Source organism: Xiphias gladius, chromosome 23 (assembly GCF_016859285.1).
Source record: "Xiphias gladius isolate SHS-SW01 ecotype Sanya breed wild chromosome 23, ASM1685928v1, whole genome shotgun sequence".
Lineage (NCBI taxonomy): Eukaryota > Metazoa > Chordata > Actinopteri > Istiophoriformes > Xiphiidae > Xiphias > Xiphias gladius.
In genome coordinates this window covers 2,616,446-2,635,455 of record NC_053422.1, presented here as the reverse complement: position 1 = coordinate 2,635,455, position 19,010 = coordinate 2,616,446, and the positions used below count along the sequence as shown (strand labels likewise).

The 19,010-nt window shown below is 41.6% G+C and overlaps 1 pseudogene; it reads right to left on the bottom strand.

Annotated features, from left to right (window-relative positions):
• Window positions 1-3,558: 3,558 nt before the first annotated feature.
• LOC120785672 lies at window positions 3,559-18,035 on the bottom strand (annotated as a pseudogene).
• Between the last annotated feature and the right edge of the window lie 975 nt (window positions 18,036-19,010).

The window sequence follows — 19,010 nt, the reverse complement described above, 5'->3', positions numbered from 1 at the left end:
TGGTATTACAGTTAATATACTTTATCAGTGTAAATACAGACGGTTGTGATTGTCATCTGGTTATTGGATCCGTTTACTTTTTTAATTCTGTATCTGCCACAATGTCTGTCTGTTTAATCAAGACACCAAAACTTTTACACGCAGTCACTTGTAAATGCAATCGCTGAAAATATTACACCCATGCTCTAATGCTGCAAAGTGTAAAATAGAAAACCATCATTTAATTTACGGGAACAGAAGATCAACATTTTACAATATTTTGACTGGAAAAGAAAAAAATGCGATCACATTTTGAAGAGACTGCTAATTTGAGGTGGATGTCTTCTAAGGACCGGACGTGTCTCGGAGTTAAGAAGCTGGGAGTTCAGGTGGCCTAGTGGTTAAGACACATACGGTGCCGCTCAACAGCGACGTTCCTGGTTTGATTCCAGCTTGGGACATTTGTTGCACGGTGGTCCCGTGGAGACGATGACAGTCCGTCGGTGCAGCAGAGAGACGCTGCTCTGTGTGTCCTGTGTGATGCTGCAGCTGCAGGAACCACTGGGGGGCAGCAGCAGCCCGTGGATGAACAGCTGCGGCTTCAAAGCCTGAGACTCAAATCAGGATGAGCCAGGTCAAGTATTTTATCTACAGCCTCTCCTGACACAACCTAAATGAAGGATTTCACAGGGAACCGGGCTCCTTTACAGATAACTGGTTAATTATCAATCAGACAACAAAATCATACATCAAAAATATCATCACATCCATAACATATTGGACAGACAGAATAGGGCGGAGTATTTCTGTCTGAAACAAGGCCTCGTGTTAATGACAGTTTATTGAGGGGACATGTTTTTAACGCCACAATGGCGGCACAGACCGGCCGATCAACACAGCAGCTGCAGAGCTGTCACTATTAAGACAACAACTAGAGGCAGCAGCTAAAGCCCTGCACCAAACTCTGTACAAATAAATGGCATTTTTAATAACACGATCTTCTCAGATGTTACTGTCAGCTCCCTGCCGAGCACTGCAGGCAGGACGGGGCTGTTGACAGCTGTTACCATGGATACAACATGTGTATGGGACCGCTGTAAACCCGGATTGGAGTTGAGTGGTTGGTGAGGCAATAGTTGGCACATACAACCAGTAATAGGAAGATGTTTTTTTGTTGTTTTTTTTTCTCTGCTGACAACAAACATGTTACAAAAACACAAAAAAAACAAGAGTTTGGAAGATTTGAGTCTTCGGCTCTGTCTGATTCAGGCTCGACACATAAGAATGACAAGGCCAGCATTATTCTTATTATTTTGTTTTATTTCTTTATTTTTTTGTCAACAATATAATCATCAACTAAAGACCCAACCCATCACTGTGTTAGTCCATCTCTCAACACTGTCTATCTTCCCTACCTTGTCTGTGGCTCTCAGCTGCAAGAATCCTCTTTCTACCGAAGCGGGCCGCTGTAGTTTTTATGCAAACATTACCCCGCAGGAGGAAATGGTGCATTCGGGGGCCGTCTTCGGCTGCAGTTTAATGCACTCTCGGAAAACGTTTCTTTGCAAGATCACTGTCAAATTGGAATTACATTTAACTCGCATCCACTAAAGCTATCAACACAGTTTTCGACTTGAGAAGTTTTTGATAATGATTATATAAACACAAATACAAAAAATTTAGAAATAAATAAATAACATAGCGCTTCATCCAATATGGATGTGAAACTTAGCCCTGAGGGGACAAACGGTCGCGATGTAGATTTTCTAGCTGTTGGTGGCTCAGTTCGATGGTGGAGAAATTAACTGGCTGAAGGACTGACTGGATTTTTGAAACCCACACAGAGCGAGCCAGTATTTTTCTAAAATTGAAAATAGTCGAGAAGGTCCAAGACAGTGTTTAAATCAGGCTGCAGAGAAAATTCAATACGAGTCGAAGACAGAATTGCTGTTAGAAGCATAAAATGGGAGAGCTTCAGATGCTGTTGTTGTGCAGCTAATGGCAGGTTGAAGCAGATGATATTGATTCACTTTTAAATTTTGGATCAGCAGCTAGGTTACAGAGATTCGTTTCTGATTGCCACAAAGTGTGAAAATATTGTAGGGCGCTGGCTGATCTTCAACGTAACAGAAGCCTCTGAGGTTCATGGAGACGTGAGCATTTAAACTATCTAAGAAAAAAACAAAAAAGCATTTCTAACTGATGCACATAACACAGTCTTGTATGGCTACTGTAGGTAGTGTTGATCATGTGAGATTCGGTAGCAATACCAAAACAATACTTCATGTCGTCACCTTGACTTGAGGAACATTCTGTATTTGTGTTTCTCCATTTGAGTTCACAAATTTTAAATGTTGCTCTACGAGAACTCCGCCTAATTGAAATGCACTCTAAAATTGGCAAAACTATGATTTTAATTATAATCTATGTAAGCAAGAAAAATGAAAGAAGACCAGAAATCCGAGAAAGCATTTGATGTCAGTTTTTCTACACTTAAAAGTTTTGGGTACTCAGTGCTTCAGACACATTTTAGTTGGCACCGAAAAGTATTGTTGTTTCCTACCCTGCAATGCAGGGGCTCCTACGTTTCTATGTTCAGGAGCATTGAGGTTTTTCTTTCAACTTTTAAATAAGCAGTAAAATAAGTTAGTAAAGTACTCCAGAAACAAATGCCCTCACGACTTTAGAGCAAAACTTCAGTGTTTAGCTATCAGTGAAAAAAGTAGGCGACCTTCCGCAGTGAGAAAAAGGACGAGGCAGGGGCTTCTGTCGGTTCGGCCAGTGGCGACGTCCACCGCCAGCTAAAATCACTGCGTGTGACAGGCAGCTGAAAAACAGAAAAGACAAACAAACAAACAAACAGCCAAACGCACAAGCAGAGCCGAGGACAATGTCCAACTGCAGCGACAGATGTAGACCGCTCGGTGCCCGGAACAGCGTCGATGGTAACGGCCGCTACGCTCCACAGATCTGCTGTTAGCTCCTGTGTTTTCTCCTGAACCGCCAGATCAGCTGCAGAAAGATGAAGAACGATGCTTGTAACATTAACTTCAGCTGGAGGGAGAGATGCCGCCATCACATTTCCTTCCGTCCATTCTTTAAAAAGCGTATCCTGTTCTTGATTGAAATATATCAACCAAGATAGTGACCGAGCTTTAAGCTTTTCTAGAGTGGTTTCCTCGTGGGTTGTCATTTCTCCAGAGTTGAAGTAGCATATACCGTATATTGATTAGCTTGTTCACTGAAGCTATATGATGTTTAAACAAACTGAAATATTCAAACCCCAGAAACCATATTTTTTTCAAGGCAGCACCATTCCATCAAATGGAAATATTTTAGATGTCATGTTTGTTATTTTGCCCACATTTCTCCAAAATTCAGCCTGACATTTAGTATGTTTGGAAACTGTGGGATTTTCTCTAGAATTTAAAATAAAGTCCTGTGGTTTGTTTGTGAATAATCTCAGACATCCAGTTCTTGGTTTTCTGTAGGTGCCATGCAAAGGCAACTTTACTTGCATGAAGTTCTTGAAGACGTTTCGCCTCTCACCCGAAAGGCTTCTTCAGTTCTAACTGATGGTCACATGCGTCGTTGACCCTCCCGATCATCATTTGAGTCGTTAGGATCATATGGGTCAAGGTGTGGCTGGGTGCTAACACCCTGAGGGTCGTTAGGGTAACAAGTGAGTCGATGACCCACCCTGCCATCAAGTGAGTTGTCACATGAGTCCCGGTGTGGATGGGTGTTCACCTGTCTGGGGAGTGAACTTAGATCTGCATTGTAGGTGGTTGACAGGTGGTGTCTCAGACCACCGCCTCCGTTTAGTGACGGTTGTTCCAAATTGACAAAGATCGCTTCTTTCAGTCCTCTTTCAAACAATCAGTCTTCGGCCAAAATGCGTACATCGCTGTCCTTTGTCCTTAAGATGCAGATGGACTGACCTGAGGAACTGGCTCTCCTGTGCTGTGTCATGCATTTACGTTACGCGGTTGTTTAGTTTCCCCAGTGTACAGGTCTGTGCGTTCCTCGCTGCGTTGGACTGCGTAAACTACGTTGTTCTGCTTGTGCCTGGGTATTTTGTCCTTAGTGTGGACAAGTTTTTGCCTCAGAGTGTTACTGGGCTTGAAATGCACAGGGATGTTATGTTTGCAGAAGATCCTCTTAAGTTTTTCAGATAATCCAGGAACCTAGGCAATGATAATGTGGTTTTGTTTATTGCAGTTTTCTTCTCTGTCTGTTTTTCTGGTTTTGACGAAGGTCCAGTTGGGGTAACCACAAGTTCCAAGTGCTTCCTTGATGTGTTTCTGTTCCTGCTCTTTCCCCTCTGACCTTATGGGAATATTCTGAGCCCGATGGTGTAGGGTTGTGATGACGCCCAGTTTGCGATCCAGTGGCTATTGAGAGTCAAACAGTAAGTATCGATCTGTGTGTGTGGGTTTCCGGTATACTTCAATGTTGAGGCTTCTGTCGTTCTCGATGCACTCCGCACAATGCAAGGAGGCTAGGCTGTCTCCACTGACATCCTCACGAGTGAACTTGATGTTGCTGTCCACTGCATTGACGTGTTCAGTGAAGGATTCAACTTCATGGGTTTTGAAGTTGACTCAGGTGTCATCCACATACCTACACCAGTGGCTGGGGGCAGCTCCTGGAAAAGAGGTCAGAGCTCTGCTCTCTACCTCTTCCACAAAAAGATTAGCCACTACTGGTGACACCGGGGAGCCCATGGCACAGCCGTGCTTATGTCTGTAGAAGCCTTCACTGAATTGGAAATAGGTGGTGGTCAGGCAGAGGTCAAGCAAGGCGCATATGTGGTCAAGGGTGAGGTCGGCTCAGTTGGGTAAAGTGCTGTCCTCCCGCAGTCGTTTCCTAACTGTTTTAACTGCTTCTGTGGTAGGAATGCATGTGAAGAGTGACGTTACATCATAGGATACCGCGGTTTCATCTGAGTCCAGTTTTATTTTTCCAACCTTGTTGGCAAAGTCCAGGGAGTTCTTGATGTGATGTGGAGTGTTTCCGACCAGAGGAGCCAGGATGGTGGCCAGATGCTTGGCAATATTGTACGTTACCGAGTTAATAATGCTGATGCTGGGTCTGAGTGGGACTCCTTCCTTGCGGATCTCTGGGAGCCCATAAATGTGAGGGGTGGCTTTTCCGGGGTACAGTCTGAAAGATAGAGATTGGTTAATAGCATGGTCCTTCTCCAGTTGTTGTATGCAACTAACTACTTTATTTTTCTCAGCCGCTTGTAGGGTCTCGCCTAAGTTCCCCATAGGTGGCTGGGTCCTAAGCGAGCCAAACTAGGCGAAGCGTTTTCAAGAACATCAAGCATGTCCAGTTGACTTCGCATAGCACTTACAGAAGTCCTGTGGGTTTGAACATTGTTTGGTGATGTAGTATAAGTCTGTAATGAGTGACCCACTGGTTGGTCAGTTTAGAAGCTTCGCTGGCATTTAATGCTAATTTGTTGCATTCATTACTTTTTCAGTATTGCGGCTTTATTTTAGCTTTCGCTGTCAGTTATGGGATATTTGACCTATATGGGAATTGTTTAATGATCATGAACTTGCACATAAGTAATTTACCTCTAGCCTCTAAGAATAAGGCTAGTGTTTTGTTTTATTTTTACTGTCAACAAATCTCAGACCAAATCAAACAACGTGTTAGTCCATCTCTTCATACTTTCTGACTTCCCCACCCTGTCTGCGGCTCTCAGCCCCACGCTCATTGGTTCCTACTAAAGATGTAAGTCTGTAAAAAAAAAACCCTCACAAATATATAGTTTCGTTCTCTAATGGGTATTTGTGGCAGAGGGACGGTGTGTGTGTGTGGAACTGAGTCAAAATAAACTACAGTGTGTGTGTGTTCGTGGTGATGAAGGGACATGTCACCGAGTGCAACGGTGTGGCTCACTGATGTGTTTTTAATAGTTTCTGGACAACAGTGGCTCTTTATGTCACAGAGGAATAGGATGCAGTATATCAGGGTTTGGATAGACGGACAGTACTTGTTAGTAAAAAAACAATCATTGTTAGTTGCAGTCTTCGCAGGGGATTTATTGACAATAAGAAAAATCCAGAATAGCACCAGTTTTATGCTTTAAATGATCTTTGTTTTTTACTTGGTGAGATAGCTAGCTCACTTGTCAGCTTACGGCCTGCCCATAATTGCGACACAATTGAGTCTCATGTTATGAATTGTTCAAAGGGATTTTATTCTGCCACACTATGGTGTGAACTGGCTCTTAAGAAGTTGTTCAACTAGAAAAATGTTTTCAAAATGTTTTCAAAATGAATGCATCCTTGGCTAGAAAGTTGGTTTTTACTGCTAAAAAACATTTGTTGTTCCTTTACGTGTGTATTTTCCTTTCCTCCTGTTTTGCTTCATCCCAGTAAACTGTTCCTTTACACCTTCCTGGGCCTTTATGTGCCATATGGAGCCAAAAATCTAGAGGTTTTTAGTGCTGCCAGATCCTCCAACATGATTTCATCGTTATACACATGTTCAGCCTCAGAGGAGGAACAACTCCAACTTATTTCTGTTTGAAATGCTTTGTTCCTGTGGCACAGAAGGCCTGCTTTGTGTTGGCTTCAGGACTCTGCTGTGGTATTTTTGGTAGTCGAACACAAATAACTGTATCTGCAGATAAAACCGCTTCAAACCAGCCTTTTAAATCTGTTTAAGAGTGGCTATAAAGATTCACAGAAATCAGTAGAATTTGAGCATAAAATGAAATGAAGGTCAAGTGAAAGCCTTATTAAATAAGAGGATGAGTAGAGAAACAAGATGAAGAGATCCTGGCAGGAATGTGATGTCTAGTTTGTCGAATTTACATGTTTTTTTTTCTCCTATATTGCTGTGTGCACAGACCACATAAATGTTTATTTGCTCTCCAGGCCTCAGCAGTGCAAAGTGTGTGTGAGAGGCCCAGATGGGTTTTTTCAGATGTGAGTTCAGAGGCTGTAAGGCTCAGTGACAGAGCAGACTGTGGTCAAACACCAGCGGCCAGCAGGCAATTTACTCCACACCAAACATTTATTAGAGTCTAAGCTGCTGCTGCTGATGGAGGTTTATCTTCCAGGTTCACTTCTCTTTCTCTCTCTGATTCTCTGCTCGCTCCTCTTCATTTTCTTTGTCTCTCTTCATCCCTCCACTTTCATTTGGAGCAACACTGATGTTTTTTTCTGAATCCTTGTTTTTAACCATATTACATGTTTGATGTTGGAATTTTTTTTCTTCGTGTTTTTTTCTCGATTTTGGATATCTACTAGAGAATTGTCAGACCGGATTTCCATTTAATTTTCATCTTGTTATTCGGTCAGACGTATCCATCCTGCTGACATCGCTTTCTGCCGCCACAGAAGCTATGGTAGAGGTTTCTAGGAGCAGTCAACATTTGTCATGTTGACGGAAGAAATATGTCGATTTAAGAGTTCACAACAAGTTGTACAATCCATGCTTTTTGTCACCGTTTTCTGCCTCGGCTCAATTGTTTTTCCAATCTGGGAAACAGCCATCAATAAGCACGAAACCTGAGTAAATCGAATTGCTAAAAAAGTATGAGATGCAGGCAGCAATCCAGAGGTCTGGAACCAAGCTACGTCATTTGAATATTTTACATTGACGGTTAGTTAGTTAAAGCTTTTTCAGTGTGCCACTGACACGGCGACAACAACAGCAACACATACTAGTAGTAAACGACACGTCCAAACATGTGCACCTCTTGTTTCCCGTGTAAGCCAACAAATCAGCAGTTCTTGACATGATATATTCATAGTAGGTTTAATGTTAAATGATCAAAACACTCACCACTTACTGGGCTAAGCACCGATTATTCATTGACATTGGATTTTCGAGTTGCAGGCAGAAAACAAACCTCTTCTGGTATTAACATGCATTCTGTATCTGAATATCCCATCATGTCAATGTTGTGCAAATGCACACAGACGGCAGGGAAATAAGAATGCTATCAGATCAGCAAGACCACATCTTCCAGTGTGCTCTGATCTAAGCTAGGTGTCAAGGTCTTCTGTACACTTTGGCCTCATTTGTAAGAAACAAATCTATCCCACAAGTACAAAAAGGTCACCTAACTGTGCCTCTTCCTGCTACCCCAGGTTCCCATCAAAAGCTAAAGGTGAGCCCTACCTCTGAAGAAGAAAAATAAACAGAACCCATACAGCAGCATCACTACATTCGTAGACAAGTCCACCAGCTCAGCCTAACTAATTCACATGTGGAGATTCCAAATGCAGGGCAGAATAGAGATAACAGGAACAGTTTTCAAAACCAGGTGTAAATGCAAAGGCCCAGATAATGTAACACAATATCGAATCCATGCCAGGTGGAAATGGGGTCCTTTTGTTGATCCCTCATGTCCACGTTTCAATTCTGGACTATCATCTTTCGTGATGAACACACGAGAGCAGAGAATGAAGGATCGGATTGATGTTGGATGACTCTGCAGACTCTTTCTGTTCAGTTCACCTTCCTGCCATTTTCAAGATCCTCAAACAGCAAGAAGTTTCTTCAGCAAAAGCAGGGTTCTCCAGCCAATCACGGAGCCCCTCTTCAAGCCACCGATTCCTGCTGTTCCAGCACCTGGTCCATGCCTGACCCATCTACTAAAACACTATCCAGAGGTCAGAGGTCAGGGCTCAGTGGAGCAGGAGGGGATTCAGTCAATATTTTCCGCTAAAGTTTCTCTATAGAAGCAGTTCAAAATAAAAGTTTTACATTCAGATGTTCATTGTATATGGGTGTAAACACACACACACACACACACACACACACACACACACACACACACACACTCACAGACACACACACACTCACAGAGGTTTAATCCCACACCTCATATAGCTTTATGAGCAGCTCGGCATCACCTGGGGAGGAACCTCAAGCTCATCTAGCTGCAGTAAGAAATGTGTGTGCATGTGTGTGAACCTGTGTGCATGTTGTCAGGAACCCCATTAATATAAAGAGTGTAAACTTAACCAGTGGGAGTGAAAAATAAGCTTTGCAGTAACTCACGAAACAAAACAAAACTCCCAAACTCCCAAAGTTAAAATAGTACTCACTTATTTTGAAATCCCTTTCCCGAATGAAGAAGCATATTATATTATAAGAGAAAAATATCTGCAGCAAAATGTATAGTTACATATTACAGTCGCAGACTCTATCTGGACGACCAAATTCTCTCCTTTATTGAACTACGTGTAACTTGTTTGTTGGTCCCATATGGCGATAAGAGAAAACACTTGGAGAAAACAGTCTGTACTGCTGTTTTAGGAAAAACTATTTGAATTTGACTCTTGGATCAATCAGTTCCTGTGGAAGCAGCCAGACTAGCACCAGAATTTAATTTGGACAAACTGGGAGCCTCAACAAAATTTTGCCAGTGACAAAGCCAAAAGATATATAGAGAACAATCAGACCAGCAATGTGTGAGATACACTACGAGGCCAAGAGAATGAGGGCACGTGGGCAGTATACCCATATTTAATAGCTGGGCGTGTGGCACCAAAACCATGGGTATTAATATGCTGCTATAACAGCTTCCACTCTTCTGGTTTCAGTCGTTCCACCAGATGTCGAACCCGGCTGCAGGGATTTGCTCCCAGGCAGCCACAAGAGCATCAGCCAGGTCCAACACTGATTTTGGGTGATAAGGTCTGGCTCACAGTCCATGTTCCAGCTCATCCCAAAGGTGTTGGATGGGGTTGAGGTCAGGGCTCCGTGCAGACCAGTCAAGCGCTATCACACCACACTGGGAAAAAAACACTGAACCAGGAAAGGGCCTTACCCAAACTGCTGCACACTATTGTCCAAAATATCATTGCATACTGTAGCAGCTCCAGGAGAATTAATTGGACCAGGAAAAACTCCAAATGTACACTAACGTATGAAGACAGGGGTCTCAGCATTATTTTGGCCATATTGTGCATCTTTACCACTCCTGGTTTGATAGGCCTTTTTAAAAGAATATATTTTGACAAGTCATAGTAGGGAAAGCACAGGTGTAAATAATCGAATGAATGATGGCTGAATTCCATGTAGCTGCTTCAGTTTCAGGGTCCTGGCATGGGACACCTAAATAGAACAGAGCCATCGCTCATGTTATCACTGACACCTGTGCTTTTCCAGTAACGTGTCCTAAAAATTAAGCTTATATACAATTAACTGCAACAGCAAATAAGTTCTGTAGAAAACTTACAACCTATTTGTTGTCCGTCCGTTATATATATATAAATAGCGATCTCTGAAAGAAAAAGAAAAAAGTGCTTTGAATTGTGTTGGGTAAGTTGTGTTTCTGACAAAATAAAATGTCCTAACCCAACAACCTTTGGATGTCTGTGTCTTTTCCACCCATGGTAAATTCCTACATGGGATCTTTTTGGAGGGCTTTTATTATTATTGGATAGGATGAAGTCAAGACATACATGAAGAAGAATGAGGGGAGAGAGAGAGATGGTGGGAGTGACAAGCAGCAAAGGTCCCCGACTGGACTCAAACAGGAGGCATTGTGAGTACATGGTCAGCATCTTATAACCTTAGGTTACGAAGACGCCCCTTTAAACTCCCATCTACAAGTTTTCTTTTGATGATACTGTCATTATAAAGTATTTATTGATACCATGGCTTTAAGTAATGGCCATTAGTTTGGATTATTTTCACATGACTTTTGAGTTTCTAAGTCAGTCTGACGCAGCGGAGGTCTCTAAACGCTACCATGAGTCAGAGGAACGAATCGGAGCTCCAGCAAAATCCCAACTCTTCTTCATGGCAGTTGGGAACAAAACATGGTGCAGAACCTCATTCGTTCATCCACTTTTAGTCCAGTTATCGCCGAGTCTTATCTTTTGAACTAGATTGATTAGATACTGAATCGGATATAAAATGAATGAAGTGAAAGATGTATAGGACATTTTGTGCTCTGATGAGATGCTTTAGATTTTTCCGCCAATAAAACACCTTTGAACTGAAAATCAAATAAGAGAGAGCGAGAGCGAGGGTGAGCACGTTGTGCAGATATAATCGTCTCCCTGTTTTTATTAGCAGATGGATTTGCTATTGGGCCGCACCATTAGTTTAACCTCCTAATCAGGTATTGCCTCACTCGCCCCGCTGCTTCTGCTTCAATTAAGGCTGAGAGGCTGGAAGAGAGAGAGAGTGAGAGTGAGAGAAAGAGGGAGAGAGAGAAATAATGAGAGATTGTATGGAAGATGAAGGAAAATGAAAGTGGCTGACAGAGACAGATAGATGGAGAGATTCTCACATATATGAAAGAGCAAGCAGAAGATAAAAAGTGAAGGAAGGAGGCCTGGACGATGAAATTATTGTTTATATTTTTCATTATACTGGGGCTGTTTTTTCTCATTTTCCACCCATATACTTCTAGTGTTTAATTTCACCTATGTCTCCGCTGAGCTATACTGATGTTATTTGTGCTTAAATTCTTAATGTATTTTGTCAATTTGGCAAGCATGTGTTTTCACTCATTATGGCTGTTTATTGTCAGTTGTGTTTTATCTAATTTCTCATTCGAGTCGCTTTGATTCTGTTTTTACAGAATACATTTCAGTCATTATTAACTTTATCATGTTTGGAATCTATAATTTTGTCATGAATCTATCGTTTGTCATTACTCATACTTTAAATCCTCTATGTTCAGTGCACTCGACATCTATTGCATGTCCATCTTGGTTTTTCTTGGGGGGGGTGTCCCTATCCGATATGACGGTTTATGTGTCATCTTAAACAAACATGATACATTGTGTAAATGAAGACACGTTTTTCTAGATGCTGGCATGCTTATTCATTTTTTACTTTGAACAGAGGCAGGTTTACTGTTTACTAGCTAATGTGTGTTGAGAGTATCTGCGTATGTGTGTGCTTTAGTTCAGAACACAGACTTAGAACCATTTCAGAACTCATTAGGAACCCACAGTTTTTTGTGTAAACCGTAGGACACCAACTTAAAATCACAATCAAACTCTTGGCCAGAAAACTTAAGCCTGTCAGGAGTCAGACCAGGGCTACCAGATATGTGAATAGGTCAAGAGTTAACAATAGCACTCTCTACCTTGGTCCACACTGGTGACTTAAACCTTTGCTGAACCTTGGCTGAATCCAGTTGTCCAGACTTCAACACACTAGTAGACTCGCGGACTTTCCAGGTGCGTTCCCGGAAAGTCTGCCGGTGCTGAGGGCTGTCCAAACCCACAATTCATAGTCCACAAGGGGCCTCAAGCAGACTTTCTGCACACTTCCAAAGAGTCCTCTTGGGTTGAAGACTCCACCAGATGTCACTGATTTAATTACACACAATCCATTGCAATACAGACGTGACGTTGTAGTTTTTCCAGCTACCAAATAAAAAAAGCAAAAAGAACTTACTATTATGTTATGAAAAGCAATTGCTTTATTAAAATGTTACTTGAATCGTGTAGGCCAGAAATATCATTCAACCACATCATGATACAGAAGTATGTAGAACTATTGGCTACAGAGGTAATCAAAATGCTTTTTCTCATCGTAGTCCTTAAGTGACGGTAGCCTATAAAAGCCACGCAGCGTAATGAGAAATATATAGGATGAGAAAAAGGGCTGAAAAGCAACAACATATGGTCTCACAGTGTAAATAATGCCCAGTTTATTTTGCCACAGTCTAGTCCTTATTTACTGACATTTCTGTATTTGAACGAGTGTCGCCCATAGGCCTGTCTATCAGCCGCTTATAAAGCCTCGCGGTCTCCTGCACTCGCAGGCTTGACCTGACGACGGTGAACGCGTCGCGGTGAGTACCACTGAAGTTTGAGACTGAGGGTTGACATTTGGATTCGGCCTTTGCCTCTGCACTGTGATTTGTGTCCCGACGTGTGCACTGCGCAGTGCCACTGTTCACATGTCAGGGCCTTAAGGCGCCAGTATGCCCCACCAGACCCGAGTCGGATTGTCGAACCGACTGCGTCTGACCATTTCAGTCACTTTCTGAAACTGGCGATCGACATTGACGCCATATTCACGCAACGATTGGCCGGGTGTTTGGGGATGTGAAGTAAGCAGCGTAAGCGCTTGTCTCTTTCATTTGTCACACAACTTTTTCTGTCTCCTTTCATATGAAAACCAAACTGTGTGAGAGATAGATGTTATCTCCACATTACAACATTAAAACCACTTACCGGTTTTAATGTTGTGACTGAAGGGTGTATACTCCAGCAGAGCAGGGTTGGATGGTGCAACACAGCTAATAAACTGTAGCGTCCCCTGTTTTTGACTCTTTGGCTGCCTGTTCCCTCAAAGGTCATCATGGTCAAGATAGTTTGCTATTGGGTCAGCGGCACAAATCTATATGTCACAGTTTAGTAAAGTTGGACTTGATGCAAAGGATTTGAGTGGATTTACTTTGCCCCCTTGGGAAAAAAATCTACTGATTGAGGCATTTCAAGTGAAATCTATTCATTTTAGCACATTCTGCTGACCAGGACTTTAAACCGGTGGTGGGCTGTCGTCTGTCATTTGTCTGGTGACACTAAACATCTCAACATGTCAGTTTCTTGACTATCAGCAAACAGACAACATACACAACAAAAGTCCATACTTTAGGAGCTGATCCTGTGGGTTAGCCCCCATCTAAAATCAGTTTCAAGCAGCTCTTCTGTAAACTGCAGCAGTGACCCGTCTGCTGAAATCCCTGTTTTTTCTCTCTAATTACGCCTCTGTAATGGATCCACCTGAGCGAGTTCAGCGCTGGCTGTGCTTTGCTGCAGACAGGAGACTCCATCTTGGTCTAATGGGGACTTTGTCATTCAGTCCTGCAGCTCTCTGACGCATACAGCGAGTACTTTATATGTTCCTCCCTTGTTTCACCTTCCTGTCTGACTCTACCTGGGATTATCCTTCTCTCATTATTTCTCTCTGCCTCACTCTCCACCCTCTTCGTTTGGTTTTGTTCATTTCAATTATTATTTCTCTCCATCTGTCTATCTTATATTCCTCTTCCTCTATCTCCCTCAGCTACTCTCTTTGTGGGTTTAATTGAGCATTTTTTTCTCCAGGACTCCATTAACAAGGTTTGCTTTATGCTGCTAAAGAGGCGACATCAGAACTGATCCCCAGAGACCTTCAGTCGATGCCAGAACTCTTGTCAGTCAATGGAGGACATTTCAAACGTTTGTCAATGTGTTAAACCTTTGGGAAACTGTAAACTGAGGAGGAACAGATGAGGTGCAGTGTGCAGTGTGATGTAGCCTACAGCTATGGGCATATTACTGCTGTGTTTCACACTGTGATAAATGACAGTCACAGCTAGAGACTGGTTGCACAGGTAGGTGGCAAAAACTGAAATTTAGATTAAGTTGAAAGTTTGGATGGAAGTGGAGATCTGAACGAAACGAAAGATCGGAATGTGGTTCAGACTTAAAGAGAGGAGGAGGTCTATATAAGTTTCGAGGCAATGAGAGCCTTTACTTGTCTTAACAATTTGGATTCAGATTTTAAAATGAGAATTTAAATGACAGAAACAAAAAATTCAAGTCAAAGTCAAGTCAAAGTTTATTGAGCACAGTTCATAGTGCTTTATGAGATGATACAAAGGGGGGTTCTGTTGATTTGGAAGAAACCATCAATGAACACAAAGATTTGGGGGAAAGTGAATGTTTGAAACAAAAGGTCTGGATAAAATTGTGGGTTCTGTGAGGTAGTTTCGATGAAATGAGGGTTTGCTCAATAGTTAACATTTTGAATAACCTTTTTGAAGGTAAAGACTTGAATATTTTGCAGAAGCCACAAAGAAATTCTGCATAATTTAATGCATAATTTAACTGGAAGAAATCCAGGAGGAAGATCTTGATGAACATTCATGTTTTGACGCAGGACAGCATTGGATAAAGTTGAAGGTTTCGAGACTAGTTTTTTATGCAATGACCTTTTTATGAAGGTTAACATTTGAACATAGGTCTGGAAGAAGGTGAAGAATTTGAATAAGATTTAGATGTGTAACTTTGGATTTTTTTATGAAGTTTAAAGTTTGGATTAAATTTTGTCATAAAATAAAGTTCTGACTTAATATTTGGATTAAGTAAAGGTTGCAATTAAGAGTAAAGTTTGGAAGAAAAAGCACTGGATGAGGCTGACAATTGAGATCATTTATAAAAAAGGTAAGATTTTGAATGCTGGCTTAGAAAGCCTGGATAAAAGGTTAAGGTTTGGAATAGTATCGGGATAAAGGTGAAGGATTCAATGAAGGGTAAGGTTTTGAAAAAACGATTTGGCTATGGTTTAGGGGTTTAGATTAAGGTCAAGTTCTGGATGGAAATAAGCAGGAGAGAATTTAATGTTGGTTTGGATTAAAGTTTGAGTTTTGGTTTGGAAGAAGACTTTAATCAAGGTGAAGATCTGGCAGAATTGTAAATAAATTTGGAGGTTTGGGTAAGATTTTGGATGAAGGTTTGAATAAAAGTTAAAAAGGTTTGGAAGAAGATTTGGGTGAAGGTGAAGTTTAACAATTTGGATAAATGGGAAGATTTGGAAAAGAGTTTAAATAAGGATTCGGATAAAAATTTAAAGGCTGCGGTTTTGGTTTGGTTTGGTTTGTTCTTTAAAAAAAAATTGGATGAAAGTGAAGGTTTGGATGAAATCTCAAAGGTTGATGTCCGTAAGATTTGACTAAGGTTGGCTAAAGTTTTAGAATGTTACTTGGTAAAGGTAAAGGTAAAGGTAAAGGTTTGGTTAAGATTTAAGAAGGTTTTGGCTTAAAGGTTGGGGTTAAAGTTTAGAAAAAGAGTCTTGAAGTTAGGATAAAATTTGAGAGGGTTTGGATAAGTGTTTAAAAGTTTGGCAGAAAATTTGGATTAAGTGTATGTTATGGAAAACAATATGCATGAAAATGAAGTTTTGAGTGAGATTTTTAATGAAGGCAGGGATAAAAGATTATATTTTTAGGCTGAGGTTTAGTGAGAAGAATTGGATTAAGTTTGAGGTTATGGTTAAAGTTTGGGAGGAGATGTGGATGGATGTGAAGTTCTGGAAGAACATTTTGATAAAGGTGAAGGTTTAGGAAGATTTTGATACAAGTTGTAAAGTTGGGGTTAAGGTTTGGGAGAAGTTTTGATTGAAAGTTTAAGTTTGTATAAAGATTAAAGTTTGGGAAAAAAGTTGGATGAAGGTGAAGTTCTTTGAGGAAATTTGATTACAACAACAGTTTGGAGGAGCTTTTAGATGAAGATTTGGATACAATTTTGAAGGTTTGGGATAATAAGAAAAATTAGATGAATTTTTATATGCAGGTGAAGGTTGTTTATTTTTATCCATCAAACAAACCAAATAGAGACACAACCCATTTTTATTGACTACAGCCAAACAACCAGAAGCTGCTCTGATATCCGATTTATTCTTTTTTCCCCAAATGTATACAAGTCCATTTAATCTGCCCAACAACCACAAATGACATTTTAAAGTCTGTGCTCATTTTCCTGTCTGACAGCAGCAGAAACAGCCAGAGGCCCCCCCGCTATTTACCAAGTTTACATTGATGATATCCCGCTCGGCTCAGACCGCTGTAATAGGACTCAATACTTGAAGCCCCTGGCCACTCAACCGATACACCAAATCTCTGAGTGGGTGCGGTGTGATAATAACAGCCAAAGGTAACGTGCATGCAAGTGTAAATGTTGGAGAGTGTGAGTGTGTGTTTGGGGTGAAATCTATATTTCTGTTTGGCTGGTCGAGCTGCCAACAGCAGCAGATTGATGCCAGAACTTGTTGGATCGTTGAACGCATCTGGACTCAAAACAAACCTGCGGCAGAGCTGCATGTTAACGAGACAGCCCTGGGTATTAGTGATTGGAAGACACCGGATCATAGACTGTATGTATATATACTGTATAATGAATAATTAATATATACACACACAACATTAAACCGGTAACCGGTCATGTGGCAGCAGTGCAATGCATAAAACCCTAAAGATACAGGTAAGGAGCTTCAGTTAATGGTCACATCAAAAATCAGAATGGGGAAAAAATGTGATCTCAGTGACTTTGACAGTGACATGATTGTTGTGCCAGACGGCTGGTTTGAGTGTTTCTGAAACTGCTGATCTCCTGGGATTTTCACACACAACAGTCTCTAGAGTTTATTCAGAATGGGCACAGGGTCGCCAAAACTGGGCAGTTGAAGGCTGGAAAAATGTAGCCTGATCTGACGAATCTGGATTTCTGCTGAGGCACGCAAATGGTTGGGTCAGCAAGAATCCACGGACCCAGCCTTTTGTCAAAAGTCCAGGGTGGTGGTGGTGTGGGCAATGTTTTGTTGGCACACTTTGGGCCCCTAACTACGAATAAATCATTATTCTTTTTGCCTGACTTTTCACCTGACTCGACTCACAAAAAGTCTGTGTACAAATCACAAATAACAGCATGCCGTCATTAGGCTTCTGAGCCTGAAGGTCGGCCAGTCCTCTCATACAAGACACCATGAAGGGTACAGAGAGCGCAGTTGGGCATTAACTTTAAAGCTTCTTGGTAAGAGTCTAGAGCGGATGGGACCAGGACCTTGATTTGTAGAATGATGCTCCTGTGTCAGAGCTATTTTTGATGAGGTTTGGAATTTTTTAGAAGAGAAAATACTTCTTTGCCTAGGTCTCGAAGGCGAGGACCTATGATATATTTTGTTGTTTTAATTGTTGGATTTGTTAATGAATCTGTAATCTGAATTAAAAGTTGACTAACAGGTTTCACATTCATATAAATATGAAGCAGGCAGGAGCCAGTGAGCTTAGTTATCTCATTTCCCACACACACAAATACACATATTGTAGTGTTGTCAGGAGGCCCACAGACCTTCCTACAGAGACAAGGTATAAATATAAAGTTGTACTTGCGGACAGATGAGCCACTTTGGATTGCATGCTGACTGACAGCGTCGCTGCCGGCCCTCTTTCCTGGTAGCGGGGATGCCCTCTGCTTCTGACAGCGTTTGAAAATCCTCTCCTCAGTTCGGCAGGAAGATGAAGGAGAGCCAGTCTGCCTGCAGAGCCTCTCCGCCTCAGGCATCGTGTTGGAGAATTTGTTTTGTTTTTCCACCTCACTCCTCTTCTCTCTTATTCTACGAGGCCTTCGCTGCTTCCCCGTCTGCAGAAATAGATACAAGCTCAGTGGGGTTTGGTGGTGCAGAAAAAGACCAGCATATCAAAACTATCAAGGATAAGTAGGGTTTTACAGTTTAGTAAGCTGCTGCTCTGATGCTGCTTCTGTGTGTGTGAATGTGTGTCTTCTTGTAAAATAAAAAAAGTGGAAGCCTCAAAACCAGATGGATTCAAGTTATCTGCATAAAGTATTGAACTCAACAAAACAAACCCTTATTAGAAATTCACCGACACACGCTGCCACTGTAACCTGCTAATTACTTAACATTGCACAATTAATACCTGAATAATTTCCCTTGCTAAGTTTTTCTAATGTGAATGAGTCTTGTCAGCCACTATTTCACAGGCTTCTAAAGTTGTTATGGCTAACATATTTAGCAGTTCCCTACTTCCAAATCCAGCAGTTACAGGGAAACATTATTATCCCACTGGAGACATGTTTGCGTCCATCTGATGAAGGTAAGTCCAGTAGTGCGTGTCCCGATCAATGAATAACAGCACCAGACTAAAAGTACACAAATGAAGGTAAACAGTGATGTCCACATTCTTTTGGCCTGGCTCACAGTCGACAGACCACTTCATCCCAAAGGTGTGGGATGGGGTTGAGGTCAGGGCTCTGTTAAGGCCAGTCAAGGTCTCCCACACCATACTGGGAAAACCATTTCTTTATGGAACTGGCTTTGTGCATGGGGGCGTTGTCATGTTGAAACTGGAAAGAGACAAACCCAAGCTGTTGACATAAAAACAGAGTTGTATTCTATAGCATTAAGATTTCCGTTCATGGGAAATAAGGGAACTAGACCAAACGTTAAAAAACAACCGCAATGCAAAGTAAATTAAGCTCTGTTTGTGGTCCTGGAGACTCAGGGCTCTTTTAAACAGC